This window comes from Acomys minous, assembly GCF_964271855.1.
Source record: "Acomys minous genome assembly, chromosome: 11".
NCBI classification, from domain to species: Eukaryota; Metazoa; Chordata; class Mammalia; order Rodentia; family Muridae; genus Acomys; species Acomys minous.
Genome location: NC_140492.1, coordinates 85,015,255 through 85,036,550, shown reverse-complemented (window position 1 = coordinate 85,036,550; position 21,296 = coordinate 85,015,255).

Here is a 21,296-nt window from a genome sequence, read left to right as displayed (position 1 = left end):
AAGTTATCTTCTGCAAACACTTATTTTTCTTACCTGTCAGAGCACAAGTTACCACTAAGGGTGCCCGCTATTGTATTTGCCAACCCAGGGCACAGAGAACAATACCTCGCTGACTTTTAATGTGCAATGACACACTTTGTCTATTAAAGGTAGTATATGAAAAATCAAATACTTTTCCTGTTATAATTCAACATTCCATTTTGAATAAAATAATCATAAACCCCTCTGAAGGACATTTTCCCTCCGGGTAATTTGTCAAGCAATGGTTGTCTAGCAACACAAGAAAACACTGAATTATTTTATCAATCTTGCCTTCATCTCTCCAAGCAACTAGATTGTGCTCAATCTCCGATGCCTCAAGTGACACTTTGCGAGCCAGAAGCCAGTGATTATAACCTGCAGTGGTGCAAAGGCTATCAGGAAAGCCCTGTCGATCCACTCCCCTAAGTACTCACGTTGGTTTAGTTAGCCAAGGTCATCCATTTAAAATAAATAAATAGAGTGAGCTGGCACTAATGCAATGATCTAATCTGGTCAAGAAGGATTAACTAGGGAACATTGCTCTGTTCTGGCTTAGGTGGACTCACATTTCCGCACCACCTTGTCAGCCCTCCTTATTATGGTCACTGTGGCTATCAGCGGAACTCTTGTATTTCTATCTTATCTCCTACCTCCCTCTCCCCTTCCTTATCCATTTGGAACCCCCTACCTAGAAGCTCTGGCCCCAGAGCTGATGGAGTGGGAGTGAGTGGCTATTTTTTTTTTTTTTTTGAAAGCAGCTGGATGCAATCAGAACTGCCTGTTGCCTTTCTCACTTTGGAGGAAGTTCCTGGGAGGAAAGTTAACTCCTTCCCAGGTTATTGTCAGTCCCTGCTGTTGTCAAATGTGCCAATCAGAGACATGGAAACAAAACTGTCAGACCATTTGGAAAAACAATCATGGGCTGAAAGGTATTACTGCTAATAAGCCTTAGAGTATTTTCATTGTGTGTTGTAACCTTTCCACACCAGAAAGCAGAGTGGACTGTCATTACTTCACACCTAATGTCAGGTGAATAGTTTTACTTGTCTGATTTACTTGTTCTATTTCCTTGCTTGTAGCAAACGGTAACAGTGTTGTTTGTATGTTAGAAAATTCTAAGATGGCCACCGCCATCTCAATTAGAATTTTGGCTCGTTTCCAGTATGTGTAGAGTCCAAGCCCTTTCTTTAATAACAATAATAAGAAATGCAAACCTAAAACAGTTTTGGTCTTGGGTTTGCATTCCATCCATCTTCTTTGAAATGCTACCACATCTGGTTGTAGGGGGAAAAAATCAACTTCAACATGTTTTGAGGGGAAAGACAGCCTACAAAATAAATCAGGGTCGTGTTGTTATTTCACGGGTAATTATAAAACAGTCCAATTTATTAGTAAATCTTGCATCATGCTTACTTATAGTCACAACTCTTGGAATTGTTCTTAGAGTCTCCTTGGAAAGTGCCTAAATTATAGTGTTCAGTAAAATAAGGAGGCCAACTCTTACAGCAAAGACTGCCATACAGCCCTTTTATACCCCAGTTCCCTAAGTTTTCCATCTTGCAAATAAAATTGTGTCTTTGTTGTTTATTTTCCCAATTAATTCATGAATTTTTACCAAGAGTTACTTGGAAACAAAAAGACGCCCACAATAAATTATTGGAAAGAGAATGCTTGCTAGTTTAATTGCAGACCAGATGGTTGGCTCAAAGGGTCTTCTTACTGTGTTTCCATAGCACAGCAAGGAAGAAGGGACAGGTTGCAGTGGCCCTGGTAAGCGAATACAAACAACGTAGAGGAGGAGGCAGCTCATCATTTTGAGAAATTCAACTACTTCGAGACTTTCATTAGAATTCGAAATATACTACAGCCTCTCTTTTTATGGAAAAGAACTGATAAGGTATCTTACGCCTTCCAGGAAGCGTAGATCCCACAGGAACTGCGGACCTCTCAGACAAGACAGTGTCAAGCTTTAGAATGAAGCCATTTCTCAGACTCAAAGCAATCTTACCTGGTGGAGTGGTGCTCCCTTGATCACTGATTATTGAATATTTGACTGTTTCTCCAGTAACACTCCAATCTCAGATTTTTTAATCCTCTAAGTCATTTTTCTGCTTTACTCTTTTTTCACCAGGTCACCCAGGTTAAGTACTGGTGATGGGCCTGATAGTAAGTAAATAACAAAGACTTAGTCAAATTGTACAACTTAAAAATTAGATTAGGAAACTAGACTTATGGCATTCTCTTTGGGAATTTTACAACAGTAGATTAGCTAAAATAACTATTATTCTTTGCTAAGTAAGTTAGAGACAATATTATATACAATTTATTGTTGTTATAACTTAAAAAGTGAATTTAGGATGCAGTAGTGGAATCCCATGTATCTATAAAGTACCAAAGCCAAATCAAATTTAGGTGAGTTATCAAGCTTTTATTTTGCTTATTGTAGATTAGGCTATTTGATATGTGCTAAAATGCTCTGTAAATAAATAAAATCTGTAAGGTATAAGTGTTGCTTGCGGGTTTGTTTTTAGGGCTGCCTATTTAGTATTATATAAACAATTAAGGTGCTCATTCCTGGGGAAGACCTATTCTCCCTCACTCAAAAGTCATTATTTCCTGTAGCTCTTCATCTAAGGGTGGAGTCTTGTGAGATTTCCCTATCTATGTTGGCATGTCAACTGCTGCTGATATTGTTTAGGTCTTGTATAGGCAACCATATGGTTGAGATTTCCCTGCCTTTGTGGAAGGCATTATCTCCTCACAGACACATTGGTCTTTGACTCATATTAGTCATATTTCTTTCATCTCTTCTGTGATGTTCCCTGAGTCTTAGACACTTAGATGTAGAGGTTGGTGCTCTAGATGTATCAATTGGAGCTGGGTCCCCCAGGCCAGTTGTTCACTGCATTTTGACCAACATGTATGTGTGTGTGTGTGTGTGTGTGTGTGTGTGTGTGTGTGTATGTGTAGAAGAAGAAATCATGAATTTGAGGAATGATTAGGGAGCAAATAGAAAATGATATAAGATAGTATATACTAAATGTAGTATTTATAACATATTGTATTACATCATGAATTTGAAAAGGAGTGGTTGGAGCACACACAAGTTAAAGGAAGAAGAGGAGAGAGATAAAAATACAGTACACACGCACATACACACAAATGCAATATAAGATATGCTTATAATTTTACTTATGAAAGTGATACTTAGTCATCAACTAAAGTATACGTATTCCCATTTCACATACAATTCCAGCACTTTGCTATCTCAGTTTCTCATTGCAACAATTTGTACAACTAATTTTGAAGATCTGAGACAAGAATATTGACAGAGAAAGAAGTTGTAGTTGGGTATGAGAGCATAATGGTGAAGCTCTAAACTCAAGATAAATGGTAACTCAGATCCAGATAGCATGGAATATCTTGGCTTTGTTTAATGTTGGATAAAGCTACATGTCCCAAAGGAGGGAATTCTCAATGACCCTTGCTAATCTCTTCTTATTAGCGTTATTAAGAACTTGACTTTTTTAGATATTCTTTTATAATTTTTTATTAAGTGTATTTTGAATAGGATTAGTGAAGTGTGCCTAACAAACAACCCAGGAAGGTGCTTTCAATGCTTGGGAATACAAGAACTTACAAAGAATTCAGTAATTGATGTACACGCTATAATCGTAACACCTGAAGAAAAAGTTAAATTATGTGCTTCATTTTTTTGTTGAGTATAGGAAAGGATAGTTTAATGACACCATTTAGATTTTTCTACCAATAAATCACTATCTAAGGGGGTGGGTTTGAGAATTATATAGGGTTCACTTAATGATACTGATTATACTTTCACAAATTGACCATTAAGACTAAGTAGGGTATAGCAAGTCATCTTCAATGAACACAAATGATTGGATTGTGAATGGTGTGATTTGGGTTTAGAGTGACAGCATTCTTCATCAGTATCATGATCAACAAGGAAGGAGCAAGTGTCTATAAAGAATAAGTTATAGTATTTCTATAGTTTTTTTGTAGTTACATATGACTGGATAGAATAATTCAATGAATTCATGATCTGGAGAAATTTGCTCTTGCATTTTTTCTAGGCTGCTTCTTCCTCTTCTTCTTCTTCTTCTTCTTCTTCTTCTTCTTCTTCTTCTTCTTCTTCTTCTTCTTCTTCTTTTATCAAACCTGGGTCCTCTTGCATACTAAATACGTGTTCAACCATTGAGCAGTAATCTGAGCTCTCTACCATCACTTTTCTGTTGGTGGTGGTTTTAGACAAGGTTTCACCATGAAGCCTTAGATGTCCTGGAACACATTTCCTAAACCACACTGGCCTAGAACTCAGATAATTCCACCCTCTTCTGCCTCCCCAGTACTGGGATTAAAAGTTTGCATCACTAGATTTTTTTCTAACCCAGCATGTAATGTTATTAACAACGTCAACACAGATATGAAACAGCACATGCTGTTGTATTCTCACATTTCCTCAGAGTGAGAGTGATTGAGCTATTTCTAATTATCCTAAAGAATTTCAAATGAAATGATCTCTATTTGTATGACCGAGGAATTATAAAAACATCTTTTGATTTTTTTATTCTTTTCCTTTAATACTTTTGCGAACTGGTTACTGAATCTTTCAACCCCCATTCCTACTATTATTCGCGAGGCTTTTGATATCAACTTGGATGACCTCCTATCCTCAGACTCAGGCTTTCAAGTCCTTACTTTGTTGTCAGTGTGACCTTTATGTCTAATCCATTTCAGCCTCCTTACTTCCTTGCTGCATGCTGGCTTTTGTTATAACTACAAACTTCTTCCCAAAGTACTGAATTCGACTGTTCTACTTTGTAATGTGTAAGTTTTGTTCTTCCCACTTTCCACTTACTTTTCTTCCACCACACCATACCTGGGAGGTTTTTAGTAGGTTCTGCTTTATTGCTCCCTCACTTACCCTTCCGTTTCAAGAACACTTTCGTCTTTACATCCTACCAAACTCAGTGTATCAATATGTACAACTATCTTGCCTTCGGTTCTCCTACTGTACTTTTCTAAAGAGTCCCAATGATGTATAAAGCTAATTGGATCAATCCTAGATTATTACATTTTCATACTATGTGAAAATAAAGCACAATTAAAAATAAGTGCCACTAGATAGCCACATAGTGCAAAACCAACTTATTGCTGACAAGCCCCTATAATACGTCTAGGAGTTGTCAATTGACTTCCCGAACTGCTTCCTATTGCAGTGCTTTGGATCCTTTCATGTATTCCATCAGATGCATAGTTTGCCTACTTTTCCCTCTTCTTGCCCCAGAAAATCATGTCTCCAGCTTCAAAGAGAAAACGTGAGCCATCACGTCTCTGTTGATTTGCACTACTCTTCAATTGTAGTAATACTTCTGTTGGAGTTGTTTCTACCTGTAAGCTGGACTGCTCTTCATCTTGTCTCAGGGTTTCCATTACTTTTTTTCACTTTCTCAGGTGATTCTCACCCCATATTTTTGGAGATAGCACTTCTTTGAAACTGTATTTGACTAGACTGGTTACTCAAAAAGTCCCAGGGCTATGCCAGTATCTGCCTCCTAGCACTACTGGCTACAGGCTTTTTTCTTTGGATGATGGGTCTTCATTCATGTGAAGAAAACACGCTAATGAATGGCACTTTACACTTTCCCTTATATTTCAAGACTATTGGATACATACATACATACATACATACATACATACATACATACATATGCTTTGAACTGTTCTCTGTTCTTGGCATTTAAACCCTCCTCCTTTTCCAACTTTTGGGGTTTGTTTGTTTGTTTTACTCTACTTAGTTATTATAATATTTTCTTAGGTCAATCACCTTCCTTAAAGAGGCGTTCACTACTATAACACTACTTTCTCTGTGTGGATTGAATCCTTGGTTATTACTGCTCACTGCTGCAGCTTCTATCCAGGCCATAGTTACGCCTCAGCCAATCAGGGAAGCAGTTTTCTAATGCCTTCTTGTCCCATAGACTTGGCGACTTCTCATTTATGATCCAGTCAAGATGTGCTAAAATGCAAGGCTGACTTCTGCCTCCTATAAAGCCTTCCAGAAGCTTCTCACTGCACTTATGATAATGGATGATAGTTCCAACATTCCCACTGAGTCTACCACTTACTTAGTTTTCCCATGAGTTCTTGGATTTAAACTACTTTCTTGAATGACTTAGAATGAAAAAAAATCTCATTTAGGGTATTAAACTCTATTTTAGTGGTGAGAGGTGTTTTCCTGTCTCTGCTTCCAAAATCGCCTCCTTTCGTTTTAGCCTGGAGGTATTCTTGTCCCCTGAGTCTTCATATCTTTCAACTCAGCCTAGGTGATTATACCTTAGTACTTCCAAAACAACTGAAACATCCTTTCTTTTTGTACTTCACCCTCATTTAGTATTCGCTGATTAAACCACACTCCGTAGTAAGAGTACTATGCTTCTCCGCCACAACCGTTACCTAATGCTGCAGAGTCATAGGGAAAAATACATGCAGTTTAAAGAACTCATAGGATGAGTAAGTTTCCAGATGTGGGGGATGCTTTATTAAGGCAGGGGGAAGTGAGATGCAGAAGGGAAAGTTTATGACAGGAGTGTCGCAAGGACAGTGCACATTAGAGCAGTGTTGATCCTCTTTTGTCTGCTGAGCTGTTGGACATGAGAAAGTTTCACAAGGACTTGTCAGTGGAAGAAAAGAATGACGTAAGTACTTTAGGAAAGTATTTTGGTGATGCTCAAAATCTGTTTGCTTGGTTTCCTTACCCGAGTGCACCACCCTTTAACATGTGTGTCTAAGAGAAGAGAGGGCTACGGGCTACACCCTTCCACTGCTGCTCTTTCCATATCATCAGAGCACAGGAGAGTAACGCCAATTGGGATCTTAGTGTCTGCAGAAAGAAAGAAGATTTAAGTGAGACAGTTTGCTAGGACAGCACATGAGTAACTCATTCTGAGAAGACATTTTAAATCATCCCAGGAATAGTTTTTCATACTACATTTTTCTTAAGGACATAATGCATTTTTTCATAGACTACATAAACACAACTAGATTTTTATAAATAAAGAGTAATAAGATGCTTTTAGAAGACTCAAACAGGCTGGGTAGATTTTTTCCCCTCCAGGTCTTCGATGACAGGATTCTTTAGTTCCTGTCCTCAAACCACACTAAATTATAATATTTCGTCCACTTCAAACACCTTGATCAAACCTCCCTCCAAACCTTTCAATTTCTTCCTCCCAAGGGGAGGGTGGAACATATGTCTGAAGGAGTTTTATCCCTAACGCAATCCATGTGACCTCCATGTCTTCTAAAATGATTTCTGGTGAGAATGTTAGTGATTTTAAGGATCACATGTAATTTCCTGCTGAGCTGTTTAGCATGTGCAAATTACCATTTGACCTCCATAGTGACATATTTGTCATAGCAATTTTCACTTCTGGTGAAACAAGTTAAACTGCCACAGTAAAAGTGACTTTAAGCAGTAATTCTTCACACAGCACCTTTCACATGGATCTGCCACTATGAGTTCCACAGGTTGATACCAGGGCTTTGGATGTTTCTTTTTATGTTGTTTTTAATAAGAAGCACAATATTTCCATAACTCATATTTGGAATGGTTCCTGGTTTTGGAAGCGGATTATTAAAGCTGAGCATATGGAAGTTTTAAAGTAGAACCTTATGGGGGGAAAACAGTTGATCAGGGTTAGTTTGCAGCACTGAACAATTAAGTGCATGTAACATCACAGTAAAGCAAGGTCACTCTATAACATTTTCTAAGCTTGGGTCAATGAACTCGTTTCTTGGGTTAGGTCATAGGCACACTGAAACCTTTATGTCCTGCAAACAATCAGGTTGTCTCTACTGTTTCTTTCCCTTACTACTTTGCTTAGGACATTTAAAAAGGAAGTTGAAAATCCAATGATTGACTCTGGAGACAAAGTTTTAGACAGAAGGGTGAAGTTAACTCTAACTAAACAGAGGAGCGAAATAAAAATCTGATTGAAGGGACTTGTTTCGTGCGTATGTTAAGCCCAGCAAATCCAAAGAATTACACCAGATTCAAATCCACTCTCACCCGTTCACTTCTATCCTCCACAGACTTGCCATTTTCTCAAAGGGCTATAATCAGAAAATTGTATCATCTAAATGAGCATAATGATTGCCTTTGTTTCTTCATCACAATTTTCTGAGTACCAGATGACAGCACTGTGATTTGCATTCGATATCCAAAGGCAAATAAAAGATGATTTCCTAGGTATTTTCAACAGCAGAAGAAAATGCAAAATTTATATGACAGATACTCCAGGAAAATGTATGCAAGGTGGAAACCCAAAAGATTAAAAAGGGCATTTAAAAAAGAAAGGCCATTAGATTTGTATGCAGGAGCATTGCACGTTGCTGTGGTTATATTTTGGGCCATGTACAGTGACTGGAAACTGACGACTATGAAATGACCAACAGAACCTATTCTAATGACGAGTAGGCCATATTTTAGTTTTTAAGAACTGTCAGGCAAACTTGAGTTTGGAAAGATGCTCTGAACAATGGGGAATCGAATGAAGTAAAGTGCTGTAGTTCAACTGGGGAAATCTGAACTCATTCAAGAGACATACCTCTGGGTGGTTCTAGGAGAATATTTTAGGAGAATTAGTAGAGAGGGAAAGCCCTCCCCTAGAGTGGAAACATTAAGTCATCCCCTATCCAAGAATGTAACAGGCTGTTTCTGTTCACCTTCTAAGATCAGGGTGATGGGTTGTGGACAGTATGGCGCCCGAGATCTCTGTAAACATGTCCAATGAAGTAGACAAGTACAAATATCAGCCAAAGCAAGCTGAAGTTGGGTACCAGGTTTCAAATAGTTACTATGTGGTGAGGATTGTCAGGACTACCAAGGGTGCTAACCATATTGTGACTTGAAAATTCGGTACTTACATCTTCATCTTCATTCATGTGATATTTCGATCAGTTTTCTCACAATTGTTTGAAGGAGAGGAAGGTCGTGGATGGTTAACATTTGATGACATATTTTAAGAAACTGGTAAAAAAATACTAAACTAGAGGGAAACACCGTATGCATCAGGATATCTCTAAAATATTGATATCGTAATTCTTCCCTTCCTCTTTATAGACTAAGTCAAAGATCAGATTCTGTGAGATTCCAGTATTTGTTTAATGGACAGGTAAATTAGAAATGACAAAAAAGAGAAACAGAAACAAAGAAAAAGAAGCTCATACATAGAGGAAGAATCAAGACAAGTTGTAATGATGACAGCCAAATAACAACGGTTTGTGAGAAAGAGTCAACTGAAGATTTGTCAGTTAGGGGCTTGGGAGTCTCTTTTTTTTTTTTTGTGGGAGATGAGTTCACGTCTTCTGGGAATACCTGAATCACTGGTAATACCTAAATATATATGTAGTGTTTTCTTCTTCATGCACACCTGTGAATAAATTTAATTTCTACACTAGCCACAGTAAGAGATTAATAAGAGCAGCTGTAGACTTAAGTAAAGGCATTGCCTGTTTTCTCCCTTCCTTATGCATCCGGAAACATTCACCTGTTGCTTAACAGAGGTACTTTGCAGTCTATATTTGGCATATCCAAATTTCAAACAATACTTCTGTACTTCAGTGCCATAGCCAAAAGTCACTTGAACACAAGCAGTATTATGCTATGACAGTTGATCTGGTGACTAGGATGAGTTCCACGTGATACGGTGTTTTAGTTAGGTTTGGCTGATATGATATAAACACCGTGACCAAAAGCAATGTGGGGAGAAATGGGTTTATTTCGTATTTTGGTTTTAGTCCATTCTGGAAGGAAATGAGGGCAGAGATTCAGGCAGGAATGTGGAGGTAGAAAATCAATCACAGGACAAGCCGTAGAGGAATGTTGTTTGCTGGGCTGTTACTTTTTTATTTTTGTATTTTTAAAATAAAGCTCAGAATCGACTGCCCAGAGGAGGCACTGCCCACAGTTTGCTGGGCCTCTCCACATGAGCCATTAATCAAGAAAGTTTAGTGGCCAATTACTGGAGGCAATTTCTCAATTTTGGTTCCCCTCTTCCAGAAGACTTTAGCATGTGTCACACTGACAAAAAAAACTTGTCAGCACAACTGACCCCTTGTCAACCTGAAAGACCAATGCCTTATAATCGAACAATAAACTCTCCTTTTTTTTCCTTATCCCCAAGATCTCAAACTAGTAGCAATATATCACAATATAAAACGTTTAAAAGCCACAGAGTCTTTAAAATTTCAAACGCTTGAATATTTTCATCCTCTCTAAAACACCCAACATCCCTTTACAAGTCCAAAGTCTCCTGGGAAATAAGAAAAATAAATTTATATTTTCTCATTCCGAGAGGGAAGAACTAGTCCACAGTCACAATCTAATCAAAGCAAAACTAAACTGTAAACACATAGCTAGTTTAATGTCCAGCTTCTGGGCTACAAAAGGCCTAGGCTGCTCTCCTGCTGCTCTTGGAGACTCAGGCAGGCTCCAACCCACAAGTGCTGCTGTCCTTTGTGGTTGTCTCACAGCATTGGCATCTCCAGTATGCTGTGGTCTCCACTACAATTGAGGCCACATACTCACCAATGACCCCTGCCCTCAGCCTTTCTTCAGGGACCCCAAGCAGGCCACACAGTGCCAAGCCTCAGCTGTTCTCCATGACCCATTTATGTTTTCCAAACCAGCCCCACCTGTGTAGCTCTTACACATAGCCAAATTTGGCTGTAAGCATGAGCTGACCGTTTTCTTAACCACAGCTTCTGTGCGTTGACCCTGATGCAACACTTCTCTGAAGCTTTCGTCTCTCTAATGCTGGTCTCTCCCTAATCACAGCTGATTCCTCACCTCGAGCTGAGCAAAACACAGTCTTCATTCAAAATATCGCTTGATTGGCTGAAAAGAGTCTTCTCTTCCTTCCGAAACTACACCGTCTAGGTCTGCATTATCTGCCTTGCTCTCAGCAGTATCTTTCAAGGTCAAACAAGAGCTTGTTAAGTTCTGGACACTCAGTGGCTTCTCCAGACCAACGTTCCAAATGCCTTCCCAATGTCCCCCTGAAACAATATGGTCAAGTCTGTCTCAGCAGAATCCCATGAACCTGAAACCAATTTCTGTCTTGATTAGGTTTCTTTTGCTGGGATAAAACCAAGCCCAAAAGGAACTTGAGGAGGAAAGGGTTTGCATCAGCATACACTTGTCATCCATCCTGAAGGGGAGTCAGCACAGCAACTCATTCAAAGAAAGAGTCTGAGATCAGAAACTAAAACAGAAGCCACGAAGGAACACTGGTCATGGAGTTCTCTATGACTTGCTCAGCCTCCTGTTTTTACACCATTCAGGACCAACTGCCCAGATACGGTACCACGCATAATGACCTGGGTCCTAACATACTAATTGTTCATCAATAAAATGCACACACAGACTTGCATATAGACCAATGTATACAAGCACTTTCTTTCTTTTTTAAAAAAATATTTATTTATTTATTTATTTATTTTACAGTGTTCCGCCTGTAGCCCAGATAAGGGAATCATATCTCATTATAGATGGTGGTGAGCCATCATGTAGTTGCTAGAAATTGAACTTAGGACCTTTGGAAGAGCAACCAGTGCTCTTAACCTTTTAGCCATCTCTCCAGCCCCCATAGAGGCCTTTTTAAATTGAAGTTTCCTTTTCCATGATGACACTAGCCTGTGACATATTGACAAAATGCTAACCTGCACAACCAGGCTGGTACTGTGCACAATGTGGTACTATGGAAAGAGTAGTGATTCACACTCAGTATAAGATAGACTCAAGTATGAGACACATCTTCATACAATCCTAGGGTGATATGAAATTCAAAACTAGTAAATGGTTTATTTTGAGAATTTTTCAATTTAAAATGTCTGGACCAAATTGTTAGGAGGTAGTTGAAACCTTAAGAGATAAAATTGAAGAAATAGAGGCAAAACGAAGTCTGAAAAATGGCTACAGAATTTTATTATGTAACCCGAAGATAACTATGACAACAGTTTGAAAAATATTGAGAATTTATGATAGAAGCTCTTCTTGGTTTTATAAAATGGTAATGATGGATGGGTTATCTTCAACTATTTGAGTTGGGAGGAAAGGAAACAGAGAAGGAATAGCATCAATATTCAGGAAAAAGATGACTCATTCCAAAGCAGGAAGAGATGTCCTTCATCTTAGAGAGGCATTCCTCCTAATGAAAGAAATTTCATCTTTCTCTGAGACTGAAAATATTTGGGAAAGTTGACAAACCAACATAGGCACATTTGTATGAATGTATGTATGAGTGACAGGGAGGACACAGGATCATTTTAGATAGCTGTTGTTGTGTTCATGAAACCTGAGTAATGGAAAGCTTGGCAGGAGAGGGGCAGTGGTGGGCAGAGAGTAAACAGCATGAGTAAACACTTTAGAGAGTCAATGTGAAAAACACAAGTAACAGCTCATGAAAAGGCATCCAACCACAGACCATGCTTAGACTCAGCGGAGAGTCTTAGGTCATAAAGGGCTCATCTGAGATCTGAAGGAAGAAAGGAAAGAAGGAAAGAGACAGTGCTGGTGTAGATACATTTGCACATGAATACTTGAGGAGAAAAGGGACCTGTGAAGAGATAGGAGATTCTGTGTAAAGGACTCTGTCCTTGGTAGCCTGTAATTCCTGTGTGCTATTGGAAGCTGGAGATCTGAGGAGAGACATAGTGGGCCAAGGATGTGGGTGAGACTGTTGGCAGTTTTTTTTTATTGCTTCTTTGGAGGCTGGAAAGGGATTCAATTAACAGCATATGAAGTGATTTGCAAAATGAAGATGAAAAAACGCTTCAGATGGGAAAGCATAAACGTGTAATGCCACATATGTGCGTGTGTGTGTGTGTGTGTGTGTGTGTGTATGTGTGTGTGTGTGTGTGTGTTTGTGTGTGTTTGTGTGTGTGTAGTTTAAAGATGGAAGGAAGATCTTGGTGAAAGTAAAAGGGTTTGGAAGTTTTGAGACATATGTAAGACTACAAAGGCATAATGAAGTGAAAATGCTTTGATGGGCAAAGGAAGAAGAGATTAAAGCAGTACTCAAATGTATTTAAGCATGAGAATTAAATTGATTGCTTTACATTCTTTAAGTCTGAACCAAAATTAAGACAGTTATCTACTAAAACTTGAGAAGAATTGAATTGTCCTGTTTATGACTACTGTGTAGTTCACTTATGTTTGAGGTCAGGCATTGTGTGTTTTTTGTTTATATTAAAATGTCTAAAAGTCACATGCATAGCACAGATGATTAAAAATTGTGTTTTGCGCCAGGGGTGGTTTAATCCCAGCTCTGGGGAAGCAGAGGCAGGCAGATCACTGGAGTTCGAAGCCAGCCTGGTCTACAAAGTGAATCCAGGACAACCACAGCTACACAGAGAAACCCTGTCTCGAAAAAAAAAAGTTTGTTTTGATCAATGGTATCCCCAAATGATTCTGGATACTTAATTGTATCCTAACAGCAAACAATGAGAAGTTGTATATACCAATAAGTTTACATATTTATTTCTTTACTCTTTCTCATGGGCATAGTTGATCAGAAGGAGTTATTGAGGTGATCATATGGCAGGGTGCCTATGAAGAACAAACTCTCTTGAAGTCCATAATATTGATGATAAAAGTAGGGGAGGAAGAAGAAGAAATGAAGTTTAAGCACAGCTGTCAATAAATTCAGGCTGAGTAAATCACCTTATAGTAGAAAGAATCATTTATGTTAAATAAAAATAATAGGTTGGACATTAAAGACGAGGAGAAAAGGCGTGAAGGCCATCAAGTCAGATGTTAATGATCATGATCTAGTGCTTTTATTTTTACTCCTCAAATGAGACGTTAAATCTCCGGTTGTATCTGAGGCAGAACCTCAATTCTTCAGAATAAGGCTTAGAATTCCCACAGCACTATACCTTAGACTTCTCTAAGGCTCCCTTGTCTGCATGATTGACAACTCTAAGTAGTGTATTATTATCACTTTCACTAAAATTAAAACAACCTTTATTCTTGGCTTTGGTACCCAAATAACAAGATGTTGGCTCATTAAGTCATCAGTTACAATTTGAATCTTTGTTTCTTTTCCCTTGTTTACTTTATAGGGTCTTTTCTTTTCAGTAAATTACAAAAAAAATGTACCAGAAAACACAGTATCTTACAAGCATTGATGCTGTGAGCAGAACTTGATCTTCTTTGTGTTACTTCTCATACAGGATGGTAGATACGCAGTTCTGCTGCTAGTTCATGTGTGGTAGGATTCACACTGGACCATCCAGGCCTTCTAGTCACTAACATGATCTTTGACCTCCACCAGGCATGGAGCTAATTCATCTGGAAAGAAGAGCAGAACAAAGAAAACAGCAGTGAAGAAGACAGACAATACAATGAACCCAATTCAGTCTGCTCTTTTGCCTGTGCAAAAAAAGACACATGAAAAGTTTTAAGAGATTATGTCTCTTAGTTAACAGTAATACTTTCTTTTAAAAAATTTAAATAAAACTAGAATTTGATGGGCAATACTGCCCATTATTTAGGTATGTACCTTTATCCATGGAGTTTCTATAACATAATCCTTGTAACATGTTTCAGAATTATATGGTCAATTAAACTTTTAAGCATCTAAACCATGGACAAATTTTAATTGTGAATCTCTGCAACTCAGTGAGTTAACCACATGTCTACTTCTAATTTTTCCCTCTGCTGCACTTATGTAAAACTTAAACAATGTTGAATGTGGAATGTTCTCAGCATTAATTGATAACTTAGTAATAAATTGCAGATTGCAATTTATTATAATTGCTTTCTGGATTAAAAAGATGTTACGTGTAGTCTAATGAATTTGACAAACATGTGAGAGCATATTTTTATGTTAATCTGATTGTTTTCAGTTGAACTCTGAAACTTGCCATAATACATGTTTTGAGGGTAGTTAATTGGTTATATTTGAAGTTTTTATAACCTAGAAGACTATGAATCACCTTCTCTAAACAATTGACATGAAAGAGCACTTTCTTGCATTACTTCAGAACATGTTCACCAAAAACCATGAGGTAGAGCTGGCAGGCAGCAAGATTTTGGGTCACTATGGAGAAATGAGACCTCAAAAGGGATTTGGGTAGCTCTTGAGGAAAGTGATCTTGAAGGTGGGAAAGAGGTTTATTCTTTAAAAAAGGACTAACAATTGGCTTACATGGATAGTGGTGATGTGTCCACAGGTTTACCAACATTGGCTTCGCGTATTTGTTTTCATTTCTTTTAGGTCGATGACCAGAAGTAGGCTTGATGTATCATGAAAATTCTGTGTTTAGTATTTATAGGAATCAATATATACTATACCATTTTGTATTCCCGCTAGCAATGTACAAAGATTCTAATTTCTCTCTATCCTGGAATAAGTATTGGTAAATTTTGTAATATTTGATAACATGATGTGCTGGGAATATTTTCACGTGTGTAAGAATTTTATTTCCTCAGATTTGGGGGATGAGATGAACTTTACTAATACATGGCTTGGGTTGAGCCCAGAGTGTTTCTATCTAACTATTCCTAGGCCTAGGCCTGGAAGCTTCTAGTCACAGTAAAATCTAATCTTCTGCAAGCCTGGACCTTGTAGGCTTCAGCTTCCAGCTTCTTTCTGCCAGCTAACATAGGCCTAAAATGTTTTCAGCCTCTGAGACTTACTGCTGAATAAGGTTACCACTTTTAGTTCTTTCTGAACTAAGGCTGGCTGGTTCAACTCTGATGTTCTAGCTCAAAACTCCTCACCGTGCTGACTGACCCAAACTGGCTTCTCTCTACTTCTCACTGAAGTGCTCTGCTTTGGAAAACAGCCACTGAACTCCATGAACTCCACTGCAAGAATTCAACTACACTCAACTGAACTGCTCCTAACTGTGCTGTACTCCTGAACTCAACTGAGCTGTCTCCATGAACTCCTGCTATCTCTCTTTCTCTGCACTGCTCTTAGGTAGCTTCCATCCCCTGTCTGTTGGGCGAATCCTGTCTCTGACTCATTTTGTCAAATCTTTCTCTGTTTTTGTCACTTTTGTGACTAAAAGTGTGAACTAAAGGTGTATCTTCATTACAGCTGGATCACACAGCCTTTGGATGGGCTCTCTTGACAGAGAAATCATGGTTCTGGATTGAGAGTCCTCTACACATATGTGCAGTGGTTATTTGATTCCCTTCTTTGGGAAAGCGTCCATTCCAGTCTTTTGCCCATCTTTAAGGTGGCTTATTCCCCTTATGACTGTGTGATTACCTTCATTTCTTTTATTTCCGTTGACAAAATCTTTTGCACCAAATGATATTTATTTTGATGAAATTGAGTTTATTGTATTTTCTTTTGCTGCTCATATTTTGTTATTTTCAAGAAAGCATTGTCAAGGTCAATATCATGAAGATTTTTACCTTATGTCCTCTGAGGGTTTTGTGGTTTTATCTCAGGTATTTAGTTTGTTGGGCCAGTATTTGACTTACAATTATATATAATATGAGACAACAACTTAGAATACAAAATTATCATCATTTGTTAAAGTGAAAATCTTTTTGATCATATCTATGGGTTTAATTCTGGGTCCTCATCTCAAAAAACTATTTTTTGTGTATATACGGGCATGCACTTATGTGTTTGTATGTATGTGTTAACAAGTGTGTGAAAACAAGGTTGGTATTTTCTGTTTTCCTTTATTACTTTGTACCTCCTACTATTGAAGTTTTATTAAAAAACAGTTTTAAATGCATATTCATCTCGTTTCTCTAGTTATTTTGCTTCAGAAACCCCCTGCCTCTGCATCCTGAATGCTGGAATTATAGGAAAGCAATGACTCCCTATAGGCTTTGAACTTTTCTAAACCTGCTTTATTTGATGTTCTTTAATGTTTATACCTCCCTTCTGATCCACATACCCTAGATCAGAGAGGAAAAAGGTTAATAGGAACAGTAGAGGTAGACCTTTTTAGACTCAGTACTTGGAGTGATTCCACTGGTGTAGTTGGCAGGATTCCATTAGACCAGTTAAACAGCAAACCAGCAATTCAGTGAAGGTGACTGCAACTGCAGCAGCTGGATCTCGGAGCAGTTCTCTCTAGAAATGTCTGGAAGTAGAGTGATGAACTACTAAGACCAAAAGCACCATTTCTCATATATATGTTTGTGTGTGTGTGTGTGTGTGTGTGTGTGTGTGTGTGTGTGTGTATCTATATCTAGCTATCTATATCTATATATATATATCCTCTCAGAATCTGTACTAGGGTGTTTATCAGTTGGCAAAGACCATGCCCTTGCAAGAGGCAGTTCCTTTTCCAGTGGACAACGATCACCTCTTCTCTCACAAGTCTGTTTTCAGCAGGGAAACACAGCACACCCTTACACATATGTGTTTTACATTGCACACTTGGAATAAAAAACAAAACAAAACAAAACCATGCTTTCATCCACTCTAACTCCCAATGACATTTTGGTGGGAATTATAGATCTGAACTTCAATCTTCATGCTTTCATCACCACAGTACATTTCTTAAATTAAAAAGGATTGTTTGTTATTATTAACTGAATTCCATACCTTACACAAACTTTTAAGCTAACAACTGAAGACCAATTTAAGTACAGTTTCCCTGTTTCCCAGAATCCTTTGAACTGTGGCAGTTTACCAGTCTCTCTTTATTTTTCATTATCTTGAGTCTTAAGGAGTCCTGGCCAGAAGAAAAGCAAAGCCTTGCTGTTTCTAGGGGGGAAAAAATAAGTGCAACAGGAGATAATCATATTAAGTGAATTTGGTCACTGTCAGAAAAACGAATATAGTCTTTCATTTTCAGCTCCTATATTGTATTCCTAGATTGTAGTGGGATACATAAAGATACATAAATGTGGTAATGTGTAAACAAAGATAAGACCAAGGTTAATTTTCAATGGTTTTACCTTTTATTTAGAGATGATGTGTTAGCTGTACTGTACCTGATAGAAAGGCAATGATAGACATTTCTTTAGGCAAACTTACAGTACCAATGTAGAATTAGCTTGTATCTAATTTCTCTACAAAAGCCACAGCCATTTAAACATGTGACCAGGACACATATGATGTGCTTTGCTGAACACAGAACTTACCTTCATGTTTTAACTCCATTGGGGGAAATAAGCTACTGAAGTTGTTTATTCTTGATGGAAACATCACCATCAAATGATTGCCATTATTTTCAGAAATACTAGCTTTGAGGATATATTCATAAATAATGATGGCTCACTCGGGTCTTTTCCAACTCTTTTTGGAAGATTTAAATCCAGTAAACTTTACTTTCTAAAACACAGCAGCTTAGTGGTAATTATTAAAAAGCTTCTTTCTGCTACTTAAATTTTTGGAACACAGAAATTGATAAATAATTACAGCTTTGAGCTTTAAATAAGTTAACCAACACTCTAACTCAATTTTAATTCTATGTCTTTAAGATAATGCAGTTATTTTCAAAATAAATGGTAATAATATATTATTAGTATTGCTAATCATTAATAAAACTGAAAAATAAAAATAATTAAGGATGAAAATTGAAGATATAATCTTTTTAATGAAAATGTACCTCTTAGTACATGTGATCCTGCCTATGTGCCTGTGAAAATTAGCATATATGTATATATATATAATTTTGAAGAAATAAATAGTATACTGAATTTTATGATTACTAAATGTGATACTGAACATAGAATACAAGAAATGATGGATCATCCTAGATACAGTGCAAGATTTTAGCTCTACTTTCCCATAATAAGAATGAAAACTTAGATGTTTATTTTCTAAGTGTTTTTCAATGACACAAGCAAACTGTGCATTCTATTGTCCAAACACACACTAGTATTTTGCTGTAATTGTAGCCGTCAATTTAAAAATTAGTATACCATTCATGATTAATTTAAAATGTGTATAAAATCACTTATATCTGATTGTGCCTATAGGTTTATTGTGCCTCCTATGCATTTATTCAGCCCATATTACATAAAATCCTGATCTTTATTCTCCAGTCTGTAATATTTTTGTTGCTTTGGACTTGAAGGTTGGCGGGGTTGTATTCGAATGAGAAATAAAATCACAGTAGCAACTGCTACAGTAGTGATGCAAGCATCTTGTAACTGCTTTAGGTTTATTACTGTTTGTAATGCCAATGTTACCTTGAGGTTCCTATACTATATTCCCAAAGCCTGAATCTTTCACACACCCTATGTGCTGGCTGATCCTTTGTTTATGCAAACTATCTATACTGTAGGTATTTCAGACTGGTATAAAGATATCATTAGGCATAGTATGTCATGGTTCATAGCTTTATGCTATATACAACCAAATTATTTTTGAATGACTATAACAAAATAAAACAGAACATTTCCTTCACTTAAACTCATAAATAATATGGCTATGAATTTTTTAAACAAACCAGTCCTTATAATGCAATGCATCTTTGCTGTGAAGATCAGTGGATACAGTAAATGTCCCAATTTAATTTTTGTCTTTTTAGAAATCAGAGTACTTCTAATTTTCTTTTTATTCCCAGACAGATTCCTAGTCCTGTAAAATAATCATCTAACATGGTTATCTTGAAATGTTCTGATGCAAGTAAAGGGTTGACAGGAAAGAATTATGACATATTTTTCTTAAATCCCCTTTTGAATTCTTCACTTTATTACTCTACATAATATTCAGTTTTGTTCTTCTGTTGAACTGTAGCAGTGGTTAAAATAATCATCCAGTAAAGCCAAAGAAACTTGGACCAGATACCCAGGTAATTTTCCAGTTAAGAAGTTTATGGTTCCCAAAGCCCATTTTAATTGAGAAACTGCCAGAATAAATAAAATATTCCCATATTCCATCAAAAGCACAGGATACATGGGACGAGCTGTTGGAAAGGAGGGTGAGAGTTTCATGACAATACAATTGAGCAGAACACTTACATACATTAATATAATATATATTAAATTATTTATATTTCTGATTATATTTCTTATTAGTTTAAATTATGTAGAAATTACATACATGTGATTGTTACTATGGGTTTATTATATGAACTTTCCTATGAGTTCATATATATGTATAGATATGCATATATGTATACATATAGTTGAATATATGTAACAAATATTACTCTAAATTAATCGTGTAAACATTCAAGAATAATACAAAGACAGCTAAAGTGAGATTCACTAGGGTTCATTCAGAAATAAAGTAAATGTTAATGTCATCTTAGGTCTTTTTTTAATCTTTGTAGAACATCTTACTACAAAACGGAAGTATTGTTATTAAATTTGTACTAAAAAATAACAGCAACAGATTTTGCTTTAGCATTAGCACATAGTATTATAATCAGCAGGGTTTTTTTCTTTAAAATTGTCCCCAAGGTTAATCTTGGTGATCACCACACTGTTCGCTTTTATTCTTTCTGGTTATACTGAGTGGCAGATTGCAAGCTTTCCTTATTATCTTGTTAAATCAAGAGGTGAAATCCGTTCAAGACTTCTCCTTTTAAACATCTTTTATTAATGCTAATGTGCCAGATGGGAGAAATTAAAATGGTCCTGTTCTTCATGCTGCCGTTACCCACGATTTTACCACATCATTTGCTGGTTAAGGAAGCATATGAAAATGATAGGTAAAGCACACAGTTGTAAAAGTTCAAAAATTATCGAGTGCCTTGTCTAAGAAAATCCTTTCTTATGTCATCAGGGTTGGGGGCTTGGGAGCTGCCATCCCCTAATCCTTCCTCAGTTACCCTGACAGAGCTAGAAAGTATAAACCCATCATTTTTTCCTGGTTTGTGAAACTCACCTCAGCCTTATATTCCAAACAACAGGAAGCAAGATGAGTGTGAAGAATATTGCCTCTTGGTTCATAAGGTTAGCTGTACAGAGGATCTAAGTGTGTCTAATTGCTTCTTCTTTCCTTTCCACTTGGCTTCTTTGGGAAGTGGACCTTCATATGAATGACCATTTACTCTTTTGTACATCTTGGGAAAATATCAAGCCACTTTCTCTCCTACCTGCCTAGGAGGATATTTTCCAACCTTTGATACTCTCAGAGACATAGCTACCTAGGGTTTGATTCTACGCCAGTTGGATTCAGAGTGGCTCCTCTACCTGATCTCCAAGCCGGAGGAAAAGCTGGGGTGCATACAAAGGGGGTTTTGTTACAATGCTAGGGTTAAGTTGACTGTAGGTGTTAGTTCAGTTGGGTAACTTCTAGCTTGAGTACATA